The following is a 15713-nucleotide window of genomic DNA, read 5'->3' as shown; positions in this document are numbered from 1 at the left end:
ACTGCAGATTGTGAACATGTCGCTCCATTCTGGTGACTTCCCTAAGGGCTTGAAAACTGCAGTTATTAAGCCGCTGTTAAAAAAGAACACCCTCGATACACTGACAATCGGTAATTACAGGCCAATTTCAAATTTACCATTTTTAAGCAAAATAATTGAAAAGGTTGTCTACCTTCAACTTAACAGTTTTTTGACCTCCAATAACATTTTAGACACTTTCCAATCTGGTTTTAGGTCTCGTCATAGCACAGAGACGGTTTTATTAAAGATTTTAAATGACATTCTTTGTAATACCGACTTTGGGAAATCGACAGTTTTAGTTCTATTGGACCTCAGTGCGGCGTTTGACACCGTAGATCACAACATTTTAATAGAAAGACTAGAGAAATGGGTGGGTCTGTCTGGCACTGTCCTAAAATGGTTTACATCCTATGTTGAAAACCGAGAGTATTTTGTTTCAATTGGTAGCTGTACATCGGACAGAACCAAAATTACAAGTGGAGTTCCCCAGGGGTCGATCCTCGGGCCCCTTCTATTCAATTTGTACATGCTGCCACTTGCTCAAATAATTAGAAATAACAACATTTCCTATCATAATTACGCTGATGACACCCAAATCTACATATCACTTTCCATAGATGAATACGGTCCTACTGATTTATTGATCACATGTCTAAAACAAATACATGACTGGATGTGCCGTAATTTCTTACAGCTCAACACAAAAAAAACCGAAGTAATTGTTTTTGGAACCAAAGAAGAAAGAATTAAAGTCTCTGCACACCTGGAATCATTATCACTCGAACCGAAAAGTCAAGCAAGAAACTTAAGTATAATTTTAGACTCTGACCTCAAATTTAACAGCCACATCAGGGCAATCAACAGATCAGCCTACTACCATCTTAAAAATATCTCACGTATTAAAGACCTTATGTCGAAGCAAGACCTTGAAAAACTTGTCCATGCATTTGTTTTTAGCAAGCTTGACTACTGCAACAGCATCTTCACAGGCCTCACAAAAAAATCACTCCGTAAACTCCAACTAATTCAAAATGCTGCTGCCAGAATCTTAACCCGGACAAAGAGAACAGATCACATCACTCCAGTGCTGAGATCACTGCATTGGCTTCCAGTTAGTGAGAGAATTGACTTTAAGATTTTAATGCACACATATAAAGCACTAAACGGGCTAGGACCCAAATATATCAAGGACCTCCTTCAGTGGTACGAACCCAGCAGACCCCTTAGGTCTTCAGGCACAGGCCAGCTCACTGTTCCATTTGTGAGATCAAAGCATGGGAAAGCAGCCTTCTGCATCTATGCTCCTGATGCATGGAACAAACTCCCAGAACATCTGAGAATGGCAAGCACTTTTGAAACATTTAAATCAGGTCTAAAAACATTTCTTTTTAATATGGCTTTTCAAATTTAAATGTTCAAATTTTCGAACTGTTAAACATGGTTTTCTCTCTTTTAATTAATTATTTTGTGTGTTTTGTATTTCTTCTCAATGTATTGTGTTTTCTCTGTTTGATCCTGTAAAGCACTTTGAATTGCATTAATGTATGAATTGTGCTATACAAATAAATTGCCTTGCCTTGCCTTGCCTTGCCTTGCCTTGCCTTGCTTTAACTGCACGCCTTGCTGCTGCCTTGCTTGAGCCGACACTCGAATACCTCATTCACACCAACGCAACTCCGGTTCAAGCTCCGTGCTAGAGATTTTCAGGTTCAGAACCAGTTCTTCGGTTTAGCTCTGGCTCTTTTCACACCGCCCAGAGTCCGACTGGTAATGCGTCGTTGCGTCATCGTTTGCGTCATGACGTAACCGTTTGCGTGCCTGCTTCATAAAGCCAAACCGCGCGGATGAAATCAGTTGCAGTCATTTCTTATGGCTCTATCTGCAGCTTTTCCGGAGTCATTTCTGTGGTTTAGTTATATTCTTATAAAAAAGTGTACTCGTGTCAATAAAGGTTTTTTTAAAACACAACTGCTTCCGAGGTCGGTCTTATTTCTTAAGGTGGACTGAACCATGAGTGTGGAGTAACGTTGTATCTTTCATTTACGTGAACTGTAACCTTCACCCAGGTATGTAACAGCTGTTCTCAAATGAACATGTGAAGTAAAGTTTAATATTTATAGTTTTATAGATTTATAATGAGTTATAATGAGAGGTGATCAACGTGAATGCTCAGGTTCCACCTTAACACGCAGACACGTTGCTTCACCATGAGCAGAAACCTTTATATACAGTCTATGGCAGAAACACTGAAACTCTGAAACTCTTGTTAAGTTTTTCCATCGTTGTGGTACAAACTGGATAAAACGCTGGCTTTTTGTTGTTGTTCAGGAGTTGATCTGTCTCTGCCCCTGCCCCCGCCTCGACGTAAGCGTGACGTAGGTTGTGCTTTTGCTCTGGCCGGACAATTTTTTGGTGCTTGAAACGAACCGGATTCCGGAGCTAAGAGGCTGCTCCGCTGCGGTGTGAAGAGGAAAACCCGGTGCTTTTCAAGCTCCAGCTCCGAACCGGCCCTGATACACCGTTGGTGTGAATGAGGTAGAAGTGTGGAAGTCACTGAACTCTGGGGCTAACTATGGGCTCAGAACAGTCTCATAATACACACATGCACACAGAAGGATTCACACTTGTATTTCATGATCCGCAAAAGGATTCAAACTTGTATTTCCGGATCCACACTTGTGTTTTTCAATGCATACACAAATGTGTTCCGTTTCATATACATGTAAATAAAATCCAAACACAGAAACAAGTTTTACATGTGTATTTTTGATCCACACATATTAGTTTTCCGTTTAAAACCGCTGCACCTTCAAACACAAACAGCTTTCTGTGCACGGATCGCTTTGCATTCGTGTGTGGGTTTTTTGAGACTCCCCTGACGCTCACCCGATTCGTACTTGTAATATCTCTCATCTATAGCCAATCAGATGTCTCCTCCAGTCTAAGCCAATCACATGAGCACGCCCCCACGGGGGTAGGATTTCTTGCGTTCGTGACGTAGCGTTTCATTTACGCTTTTTGCGCAGTCCGGACTCCGGAGCAGACAGGTCAACTTCAACATGGCGTCTAGCACAAGTGTAAGTGATACGTGTCTCGGCGTGAATGATTAAATATGTTTTAGGTATGAATTCTTGTTATGTTAGTGATGTGTTAGCATGGAAGTAATATGGGTGGCATGTAATACTAGCGTTTGCTGGCAAGTTAGCTATATTATGCTAATAGACTACCTAGGATTATAACCTTACATAGCTAACATTAGCCAAACATTTCTTTAACTTCTTTCATGCTGTTGCTTTGTTTTGTAGGGACAACTTAGACAGAATTAATCCAAAATGTGCTGCTCAAATTATTATTCAAAAATATATTCCATTGTGTTTAATGATGGGGTGGAATTGAACATTAAGAGATTACGTTAAATAGGATTAACCAGTGTTGGTAAACAAACGGTCGAACGTTGAGCACTGTTGGTCATATTTTATCTATCTTTTCTATTCTTTTCCCCCCAGGAATCAGTAAAGCGTGAAATCCTTCAGAGACTTCAAGATCGACTGACATACATCTTGGATAGGACACCTGTTGATATCGAAGGGCTACAGTTTGCGTGCCGTCAGGCTTTTGTTATATTGAGTGCACTGGGTGACATTGTTGATTTAGGGAATAATATACAGTCTGCACTTGCAGACCTGAACAGCCTTATCCAACAAGAGAGAGATAATCAACAGATATTTGTGACCCTTGAGTTGCAAAACTGTTGTGGACGTGGGCGTCCACGATTGAATGTGTCAGTAGAGGCTCTGACACATCTGGTTGAACTGGGACTGCCATCGAGTTCCATCGCCAGACTCCTGGGTGTGTCTAGAGCAGAGGTTCTCAATTGTTTTTCAGCCAAGGACCCCTTACAAGATAGAGAATACACCAAGGACCCCCTCATTCTGATTTGTGATTTTGGGCTATAGAAATAAAAATTGACTTGATTTGACATGTATGTCCCTTGGAATAATCTGACGTAGCCTATTTTTTACACTTCTATAGTCTTAGTTATGTGAAACTCTGTGAGTTGGAGGAACATGTCTGTAATGCCATTTTGCACCTGCCTTCTCCAGATCGCTGTTTTGGCACGGAATGCCTGGATTTTGTCGCTTACCTCCAGGATAGAGGCATATCTGCCTTGAACGGACAAACTGAGATCGTTCAATAAGTTGAACACATCTGCGAGGTAGGCGAGCTGTGCGATCCATTCGGGGTCCGAGAAGAGTGCTGCAGTGGTTGGCTTGTCATTCTGGATGAACTCACACAGCTCTGAGCGCAGTTCGTACACCCGCTGTAGCACTTTTCCACGGGAGAGCCAACGCACCTCTGAATGGAACAGCAGGGTGTCCTGTCCTGCGCCCATCTCCCTGCAGAGCTGGCCGAATAAACGGGACTGTGGCTTACACTTGATGTGGTTGACCACAGATACCACTGTGCTGAGAACGGACTGTAGCTCAGGACTCAACGATGTTGACGCCAGAGCCTGCCTGTGCAGCATGCAGTGGGTAGCTATCATCATTGGATTGCGCTCCTTGGCACGAGCAACCACCCCACTATTGCGTCCGGTCATGGCAGCTGCCCCATCCGTGCAAATCGCAATGTAATTCTCCCAACTCACATTGCCAGTCTCCATGAACATATCTATAACATTGAAAATCTCTTCACCTGTTGCTCGCCCCGTCAACTCTTGACAAAATTAAAAATCTTCCTGAATCCTTCCTTCCCACGGGTAGCGAACCAGCGCGATGAGCTGCGCAGAGCCGGAAACACATCAGTGGACTCATCCAATTGAACCGCGAATTTAGACCCTCTCAGTCTTTCCAGCAGTTGTGATTTGATATCAGCAGAAATGTCCTCAATTCGTCGTCTGATGGTGTCATTTGACAGAGGTACACTTCTCAATTTGGCAGCCGCATCTTTCCCCACGATCACCTCACACAGATCCACCGCAGCAGGGAGCAGTAGTTCCTCCGCTATTGTGTGGGGCTTTCGCGCCTTACGTTACGTCCACACAGCAGCTTTTCAAAAATCTTGAAAAGCTTGAAGCTGGGCGTGTCTGAAAGCTTGGGGATTTTTTGTGAGCAACGCGACCAACAACCAATCACATGAATCTCCCGCCCCCGACATACAAAGCAAAAAACCCCGGGATTTTATGCTAGCAATATATATATATATATATTAGGGCTGTCAAGTTAACGCGTTAATAACGCGTTAACGCAATTTTTTTTTAACGCCACTAATTATTTTAACGCGATTAACGCATGTGTATTTTTTTTCCTCGGCCGCCCCGTAGTTTCAGAGCGCATCGAGTTTAAAATACCATCTGCTGACAGCCCAGCTCCTGCGGCCCGCTTGTGGCAGACCACACTTCCACGCTCACCGGCAGGCACCGACTGGCCATCGGGAGGACCGGGAGGGTGTGTGTAATGTGGCCCGAGCGAGAGAGAGACCTTAAGTGCATTGTTGTTGTTGTTAGCATCTGGTGCTAGCTAGCTGCGCTAACGGATATACGGAGCTGTTTAAATGAAAACAGAGGAGCGACATTTCGCCACAACTGCACCGAGCACTTGACTTTATGCAGGAAGCCAGACAGCGGGACATTGTAGGAGAAGTGAGCACACTCATGATTGCAGCAACATGATTGCAGCGTCCAGGCAGCACATAGCTCCAACGATCCAACACACACACACACACACACACACACACACACACACACACACACACACACACACACACACACACACACACACACACACACACACACACACACACACACACACACACACACACACACACACACACACACACACACACACACACACCCCATTTGTATTGTATGAGAGAGGTTCCAGGTTGAATTGAGGCGAATATTTGTAATGTTCAGAGGTTGTTGTTTAATATTCATGAGAATATTTGTCATTGTTCAAATGATAATAAACATTAGCATAAAGCATATTTGTCCACTCATATGTTGATAGGAGTATTAAAAACTTTAAAAATATTCCTCTAAGGTACATTTAGAACAGATAAAAAATTTGCGATTAATTTGCGATTAATCGCGATTAAATATTTTAATCGACTGACAGTCCTAATATATATATATAAACTCCCCAAACAGGCGAAAACCTACCAGTTTCACCCACTGTCTCTGCCACCTCCCTCCATGCCTGGTTCCTCTGGTTTGTATCCCGTTAATAGTTCTGGTCGTAAAGAACCGGGTGATTTGCTACCGTAATTTCTCGTTTGGAATATGAGGAAATGAACTGCGGTCTGGTTCTCCCTGCTTACACGCGGTTTGATTGGCTAGCGCTTCTACTGTCAGATTTGCATAAACGTGATTTGATTGGCTGACGCTTCAAGCTCAGCTTCAAAAGTTGAACATTGCTCAACTTTTGAATCCTGGAAATCCTGGAAATCTTCGCTTCGCTCCCCCACAATGCAGTTCGGCGAAAAGCGAGGCAAAGTGACGTCATCCCCATTCAAAGTCAATGGGCAGAGAAGCGTTGGAAGCGGTGGAAGATTCGTCTAAAGCTGCTGTGTGGACGTACCGTAAAGCTGCTGTGTGGACGTACCGTTAGCAATCCTCTGCGCTACCAGGTAGGAGGCCCGCTGCGCTTTAGCAGAAACAGACGTAACATTAACCATCCGTTGTTGTTGTTGCTGGCGTTAGTCCTCACCCTTCCTCTCAAAAAAAGCCCGGTCTTTTTTTACATAATCTGGATGCTTGGTCTCGAGGTGCCTCTTCAATTTGGCAGGCTTCATCGCCTCATTGGCAAGACACCGCAGGCATATCAGACATTTCGGTTTCCCTTCCACTTCAATAAATCCATATTGGAGATACTCCTCATCGTATTTCCTTACTTTTGTTTTTTGTTTTTCATTTACTTCATTTGTAGCCGTAACAGGTCGTTTTAAAAATATGTCCATCTTCGTAGTATGCTAGCCGTGTTATATCTCTATGATGCTTGCAGCGGCGCTCTCTGACTGACGTAACAGTTATTGTTGTTTCCACGGTAATGGGTGACGCGCTTGATTTTTAAATGTATCTATTTGTTAGATTAGAACGTAATCTATGAACTATTTTAGATTAAAAAAATTAAATATTATTTGTTGAAAAAAAAAAATGATATGATAATTTAAATTAATGAATCTGAAAACTTTTCACGGACCCCCTGGCAGAGTGCCACGGACCCCCGGGGGGTCGCGGACCCCACTTTGAGAACCACTGGTCTAGAGCAACGCTATTTAGGCGGATGACCGAAAATGACATTTCTATATCTGCTTCATATACTGTAGTGGCTGCACTGATGACGAATTGGATTCATTGATCACCACAATAAAAAGTGCAATGCCAGATGCTGGCTACCGTGTAGTCCGAGGTGCTCTACTTGCGAAGGGACACAGAGTGCAATGGGAACGGGTGTATGCATCCATGCATCGTGTGGACAGTGTTGGTATGCTCGCCAGGATGACCCGGATGGGATGTGTGGTGAGGAGAACATACACAGTTCCTTACCCTAAGTACATGGTGCACATTGACACCAACCACAAGCTCATCAGGTTTGTCTGCATGCTGTCTGTATGTAATCTGTTCATTTTATTATTTTGAATGTCTAGTTGTATATATCTTGAGTATGTAATCATATCAATGTCTATCATTGACAGGTACAACTTTGTTATCTTTGGGGGAATAGATGGCTATTCAAGGAAGGTAAGACTATTCTATTGTCAAGAACCAACAACTGCAAAATGTTGCCGAACATCATGTGATGGTTTTAGTTTTCTAAGCTTCAGTTTATTTTCTGTACCAACAGGTGGTGATCTTTAGGTACACAATCTAACCTATAGTTAATTACATATCGCCTCTTACCAAACAGACGATATGGACTTCTAAAGTCACCTTATATTTTAAGTGATTCAGATCAAACAATATGCATTTACTTATTTACTTAATTTCAAAATAAATACTTTGAAGAACTTGTGAAATAATTAAAACACTTATAATAGTAACCGCACAATATATGTCAAGAAGCTTGCCTGAGCTATCATGATATTCTGTTATACATTGAATAATTCTGTTGTGCGTTGTTCTCTTAATGCTGCACATTGTCATTTGACAGATGCTTCAAGTTAAACTGAATCATCAAGGTACTAATATGTTGTTTTATGTGTACTTGTATGTGTAGATTATGTACTTGAAGATAGCAGACAACAACCGGGCTGACACCCACTTGTGTTTCTTCAATGAAGCTGTGAACGAGCACGGGTTTCCTCTGAGGTATTCACATAATTTCATATGTAATCATTAGTGTAATTGCGGACCTTTCCATCAAATTTAGATGTTCCCCTCCAATGGCTGCATCAGTGACGACCACTTTACTTTTGATGGGACTCATTCATTGCAAATATTGTCGTGCTTTACTGTTAGTTCAAAGAGGCAATCTGAACATATAAGTTAAAACAATTGCCATTATAAACGGTACCTTTCTAGGCCACAAAAGTGCTGTCGGACACAGCCATATCAATTGTTAATTCTATGTGAGCCCCTCACATATGACAATATATAAGCGACATGTCAGATTTTTCTATCCCTCAGCTGAGATTCATGTACTGTACAGAAATATGAAAATATAATCTATTCACAAGCTGATGTGAACCATCCCTCATTCAGGTGTGGAAGATAACTTGTGGTTTAATAAAGTGAAAGAGAACTCTTAAGAGTTACAGTTAAGGACCTGTCCAGATATCTCAAATATTTATGTCCAGAGAGAGCCATTTGTGATCAGATTATGGATGTAGATCATTATGGAATTGTACCCCTCGTTTTTTGGACCTTCAAATACGTAGATTTTAACTATGCATAATTATTTGATTTATTTTCCAGAGTGAAAGGAGATCATGGTGGAGAAAATGTGGAAGTAACACAATTAATGTTCTCAGTTCGTGGAACTGACAGTAACAGCTTCATTGCAGGGAAAAGCGTACACAATCAACGGTGAGTTAAACCTCATTTTGTAAGCTTATGAGCATATTGTTCTTCTTAATATTCCCTTTAACAAACCTTCATACGCACATGTTGAGACCATTCCTTCACAAAGAAGAAAATGACAATTTTCACAGAAATTTACCAGCCACGCAAACATTTGAAAACTCACTTAATGTTATGTTTGTACTCTCCTGTCAAGTCAGTTGAGACATTGCCATTGATTCAATGACTAGGAAACTTTAAATTGTTCATAGTGAACAGTTTGAATTTTCTTTTAAGTTTAACATGTTTTTGTGTTTTCTTCTCACATAATTGAACGCCTCTGGCGTGATGTGTTCATGAGTGTTACGGGTGTCTTTTACAACACCCTGCACTCTCTTGAGGAACAACACTTGCTTGACATCAGTAACGTCCTGCACATCTTCTGCTGCCACTACGTTTTCTTGCCACGCATCCAAGCCAACCTGGATGTGTTCAGTGAGGCCTGGGCCAACCATCCCATCAGGACAGAGCAAAATCTGACACCCAATCAGTTGTGGCAGGTGGGCCAGCACCTGAATCCTGTTGCAGATCCAGAGCCTGAGGTAAATTATGAATTTTCAAAACCATCACTATCTCTTGTTTATTATCAATCTAAACCCAAACAGTATAATAAGTTATCTGATTCATAATCTAACTCCCCTTCTTGGATTAAAAGAACCTCTGCTGGGAGCAAGCAAGAACACTTTTCTATATTACACTATTACCTTAACATTATTCCACAATCACTCCATTTTTTATTATTATAGAACAATTGCATACCCTCTTTATTTCGCCTGATCACATATTTTGTAATAAGAAGCAGTAATGGCACAGTGCTTGCTTTAATATTTGTACACTCACTTTGTCTTTTTTAGGGTTCACTCATACCAGAGATTCAATGGGAAGAGAGTGGATACACAAATGAGCATCATACCGGGGTCAATGTCCCTACGCTGAGCTTCCCTCTCTCAGACTTTGAAATTATGCAACTGCAAGACAACATTGATCCATTGGAAGAATCTGAATGTTTCGGAGTGGACATATATCTCAATACTGTCCAATACATTGAGAATTTAATTGAGCACCGATAGTTGTTACATTTAACAACTATAGTATGATTTGTGTCATGATTTCAGTTATTTGGCAATGATGGAAAGTTAATCATTTTATATTTACATAGCTTATGCTTGATTAAGTTAATCTCAATTGCATGATTAGACATTTTTCTTTTGATTTATAAATGAATGGAAGTGTTTTTAGAGATGCATTTTCAGTCAGGATCAAAAACCGTTTCAGAGCAACAGAATTACATTCATTTTACACTCTGTACAAAATAAAAACATTGTAAAAGAACTATTCGGAGTGTACTGCTTTACTGTTCAAGGGATTGGGCATTGTTTTACGGCCCGTCCACACAGCGGTGTGCGTTGAAGCTTCCAACGCTTCTGTCCATTCACTTTGAATGGGGTGACGTCACTTTTAGCCGAACTGCATTTTGGGAAGCGACGTGGAGCGTTGCTCGCTTCAAAAGTTGAGCAATGTTCAACTTTTGGCGCCTCGGCAGAAGCGTCAGCCAATGAAATCCCATTTATGCAAATCTGCCAGTACAAGCGCTAGCCAATCAAACCGTGTGTATGCTGGGAGAGACGCAGGTCATTTCCTCATATTCCAAAAAATGGAGGAAAAATTCATTATTTTATATCCAGTTTACTTCGTTTTAACATTGCTATTGCTTTGTATGTCGGGGGCGGGAGATTCATGTGATTGGTTGTTGGTCGCGTTGCTCGCAAAAAATCTCCAAGTTTCAGATGCGTCCAACTCCAAGCGTCAACATACGCTGCTGTGTGGACGCTCCGTTAAAGTGTAACAATGATAATGGACAAACAGTCTTTTTCCAAATGTCCTTTATTTATAAAACACGGTAGGTGTACCAACTGTAACCCTGTATCTCACACAGTGTGTTGAATAGAGAGGCAAACCCTTCTCCAGAAAAATACAAAACAAACTGAGTCAGTGTGTCGCTACACAAGCCCAAAGCCTGAGCTGATGGAACTGAGGGCCATCATCAAGTCCTGGTGGAACTTCTCATAGGTTTGGTAGTGGCTTGGGAGCTTCAATTTTAGGAAACAGGTGAGAGCCACTGGGTATTTTGAAGTAACAACCTCAACTTCAAGGTTTGTTGTGAGCAGCTCCCACCCGACCCAGAACTTCAAGAGGTCACGCAGCACCTTCGGAGATGCTATGGGAGAGAATTTGTTATGTATGCGATACCTCAAATTGCATTATATCAAAACTTAAATTTGAGCAGTAAAACTTGCAGGAATGTCAACGGTTAACCCATGCATAGATTTGTATTTGTACACCGATGTGTGTATATTATTTTTCATCAGAACTGCCATCTCTTCAGCTGCACTACAGCTTTAGCAGTCATTAATTAGTGTTACCTTCCTCTATGAATTGCCTCAAGAATCCAGTGACGAGACCGACTTTCTCCAATGGAACGGCGTCGTCCTCGTCCTCATAGCTGTCACTTTTGGGCTGTGGCCAGTGGATGTTCTGGATCACAGTCTATAGGGGATCAAATACAAACGTGTTCTTTGCTAAGATTGAAGCTCATGTTATATGCTACAGAATTATCTTAACATTGTAAAGCATTGATTTAAGATCTACACACCAGTTTAAGAGCCCCACAAATGAAATTGCATGATAGTGTTTGCAAACAAATCCCTTGAATAACATAAATCCAATAAAGAAAATGGTACTTACCTGTGAGTTCAGCTCATCATTTTTCTCTCTTGGAAATAATATGGGGTGAACATCTGGCCTATTTGAAACAAGCGGCCAGATTCCCGTTTCTTTAAGGCCTTTGCGAATCTGCTTGATAGGCTGCCTAACACGGTGAAGTACCTACAAGTAAAAGGAACAATCAAACTGAGGCACTAATGGAAAAACACCACCGTAGCAGATACAGGAGGACTTACAAAGCAAACCTACTAATTACCTAAACATTGTATTGTATAGTTTAAATGTAAAATTGTTTAAATTGTAAAATGGTACAATATAAAATGATTACTGCATGGGAAAGAAGTTCCTGGAACAGCCAGTCATGATTGGTGGAGGTTGGAACAGGGAGGTCCCAGGACAGGCAAAGATCAGTCACACTGGTGGTTTCTTGAGCAGTAAGTTGTGTATTCTTGAGCTAAAACAGGAGAAAATAGGACATCATTTAAATGCATGCAAAAGTGGACAAAAAGCCAAAATCTGGAAAAATCAAAATGGGACACAAAAAAGCATTGGAAATCATTTCTAGCTAAACAACCCAGCCTTGATGCATGAATGGAATCTTTTTCATAATGCACAAGATGACAAGTGTATGTTAGCATTGTGGTGCAGTGGTGTATGACATGTCACTTTTTAACTAGGACACTCACAAAACCAATTGTTTCACGGTGGTCAAGATCAGGACAGTCAAGCAGGGTAAGCGCTGATACTGCAGTATTCGTGCTCCCACCAGTCAACAGAGTCACTACAGGCACACTTAGTCCTGAGAAACCAAAACCGCCATGCAGGAAGGAATGGCCTATCATCCGACCTGCCATCTCAAACAGGTTGCTTTCCCGAAGCACAGCAGCTGCGGAGGGAACCCGATGTTCCATTTCGCCTTCAAAAAGGCTTGTAAGATGTGCACAGCCTTAAGAAAAAAGGAGAAATAGTTTAGACACCATGTATTGCTATAACGTAATTTTTAGGTCAAGCTATATTGAGTGTTGGTTCAACTGTGAATATGCATGTTGTAATCTTTGTTGGTTTATTAAGATTTAGCTGCAAGTGGTTATTTCAATTGAAAGACAAATGGGGACATCCCACCTAAATTTATACTGAAGCCGGTCTTCAGTTTCTGCATGGCCATTGACAAAACGTGTCGGTTGACACCTTGGCCGACTGCTGCATCCCCTTGAAAAGACGACCTCATTTAGAAAAGTACAACCAACAAGATGATATTCAACATACACTTACCAAGAGACAACATGAATCATCCTTCAAGCTTTCAATACAATAAATGTAACTAGTTCTTTCTTCCCTGGTCTAAGGGACATGAACTTAATCCTCAACATGCAAGTAAAAAGAAACAAAAAGGCAAAATTCGACCCAGGTGACAACCTATAATGAAACATGAGAAGTTACACTATTTATTAATACCTCTCAGCCTGCACTTCAATGGAGCTGCCCAGTTAACATTGTTCATTTTAAAGAATGAAATCAATGAACTGTCTGTTTCTTCTTCTGCGTCAAACAAGTCGATTGACAGAAAGAGGCGTGGACATTCATAGTTACGTTCCAGCAGTTCCTCTCTGAACAACTGACATGCCTTCCGGGGGTCCACTTCATTGGCCCATGCTGAAACATAATTTGAAGGGAAAAAAAGTGGTTGGTACAATAAACTTCATAATGTCAGCTTCAATTCTAAAATAGTACTTCATTTATTGTCTCATTTAGTAAGCACTGTATTTTAAAGCAATATATTAAAAGGTAGTAACTTGAAATCAATTATCCTTTCCATATTACTGGATCAAACATGTAACAACATTCATTTTGATGATCATTGCTATTTAAGTGTTTGTGAGTAGTCAGTTTCAAACTACACCACAGCAGTAATTGTTCTGAATAAATGCTGAAACTGTTGCTGGCAATCGTTGAACTGAAGGTCCTGGCATTTCCTCTGTCCTTGTCATACTGGCTGCATCGCTATTATGAGCAGGGTCCATTCTTGGAAAAGACAAAACAAAAAACATACTCACAGGAATGGAAAATAGAGACTAGTGAGCGCCCTTCTTTTTTTACATATTTCTTCTTGCATATCAAACAAAGTAATTTAAATCAGATCCCTAATAAGTATTTCGGCTCTCTTAAGATTTCTACATTTCCTAAAAATGCATCACATGCTCTGATGCAGCTGCTATAGCTGTAACATTACAGCATTTTAAAACACAAAAAAGGAACAAGCACATTCACCAAACGATATCGTTATTAGGTTTGACACTTTGTATATGTTGTTCACCTCTCTCAAAACATGTCTATCTTCCATCTTTTGTTTGAACAAGTCAAAACGTCTTACCCTTCACCACATGTGCTTGCATGAAATGAGAGGACATCAATCGGGTAAGATTCAAGACATATAGGGCAAACCTGTAAAAAACATAAACAAATGTCAATACCTTTAAAACATATCACATTATTATAAGAGGTTTTATGTTTATTAATTCTCTCTCAGATAAGTGATACAGGAAACATAATTCTATGATAAAAAATGAGTACATAGACAGTGTGCAAAAAGTCAGTTTGGTGAAATGTGTTATACCCTACCTACACACATGCAATCATGCTGTCATTATTTACTGAAAACAATAAGGCTTTTATACTAAATTGCAAAGTAACTTTAACAGGAGAAGACAGCATCAACTACCTCGGACAATTCTCCCATCCCTGTGTTAGGTGGATTTGGCTGCTCAATCACTTCATCAAGAGAAGTCCCAGATTCACTCTCCTAAAAAACAAAAAAGGTACAGAGAATTGGTTCTATAGACTTTGAAACAGTCATTTGAGCAAACTAAAACATTACATATTTATTTGAGAAATGAGAGAAATGTTTTAATAACAGCTTACAGTCAATATGTCATTACATTCCTCCACATGTAAAGGCAACAGCTGCAAAGGCATTTGACTGCCACATGTTATGCAGGTTGACTGTGGCATCTTTGCAAACTCTGCCGAGTCATAGGGTAGTGGTTCGGTAGAAAGTTGCTCCTGTAGTGGAATTACAAACACAATGTTTTTTCCGTTGTTGGACGCTGTTTTGAGGAGCCTAGTGGAGTACCCCTCGGAGTCAGTAGGAATTATGGACAGCTTTCGACGTCCACTACCACCTATTTTAAAATCAAAATAGGAACAACACAAGTGTGCTTTAAAACCACCTGACAGTACATACTTTAATATTAGGGATACACGTTACACTTTGTCAGGCAAACTTTAGTACTGTTTTATACAACTTGAAGAAGTGATATGAATGGTAATTCAAAGTAGGGCAACAGAAAACATATACAGTATGTGGGGCTTCTGAGTGTGAAAAACACAACACAGCATTTTCACCAATGGAGATGAGAACAATATTACCTGCTGACTTGAAAAACATCCAGCCTCCTTTTAATGTTTTCAGTTTTGGAAATTCTTCCTCAACCGAAGCCATAGTCTTTAAAACAAAGTGAAATAACATACAATATTCAGCAAGTGATTCACATTTTAAATCATTGAGAAATCTTTAATACTGTCTGTTTATATGATTACCTCACTGTGCAATAAGTTGTCCGGTAGATTTAGCATCCTCTTTCCAAGGCCAGCATAGGCAAGTGGTAGCTCTTCCGAGCCCTTAGGTGTAAACTGACTGGGTCCCGAAAGGACATATATGTGAAAGTCCGTCCGTTTGACGATGCAAGGAGCCGGGGTGGGAAATCGTTTTTTGCCTCTTGGCTGATCAGTACTGAACATACTTGGGAATTGCCTGATGTGGGAATGACAAAAGGATCTGTGAGACTAGACATTGTTATATCATTTCCAAATCATTGGCTTGCGTTGATGGTTTTGTTAACATAGGTTGAAC

The 15713-nt window shown here is 40.7% G+C and overlaps 1 long non-coding RNA gene across 1 annotated transcript; it reads right to left on the bottom strand.

Annotated features, from left to right (window-relative positions):
* Window positions 1-14561: 14561 nt before the first annotated feature.
* LOC117445119 (uncharacterized) lies at window positions 14562-15307 on the bottom strand. Its single transcript, XR_004551935.1, has 3 exons — window positions 15230-15307; window positions 14723-14863; window positions 14562-14603 (listed from the first exon to the last, which is right to left on the bottom strand). It is a non-coding gene; the product is annotated as an uncharacterized lncRNA (long non-coding RNA).
* Between the last annotated feature and the right edge of the window lie 406 nt (window positions 15308-15713).

The sequence above is a fragment of the Pseudochaenichthys georgianus genome, chromosome 4 (assembly GCF_902827115.2).
Source record: "Pseudochaenichthys georgianus chromosome 4, fPseGeo1.2, whole genome shotgun sequence".
NCBI classification, from domain to species: domain Eukaryota; kingdom Metazoa; phylum Chordata; class Actinopteri; order Perciformes; family Channichthyidae; genus Pseudochaenichthys; species Pseudochaenichthys georgianus.
Note: the sequence above shows the minus strand (reverse complement) of the source record. Positions and strands in the feature narration are given on the sequence as shown.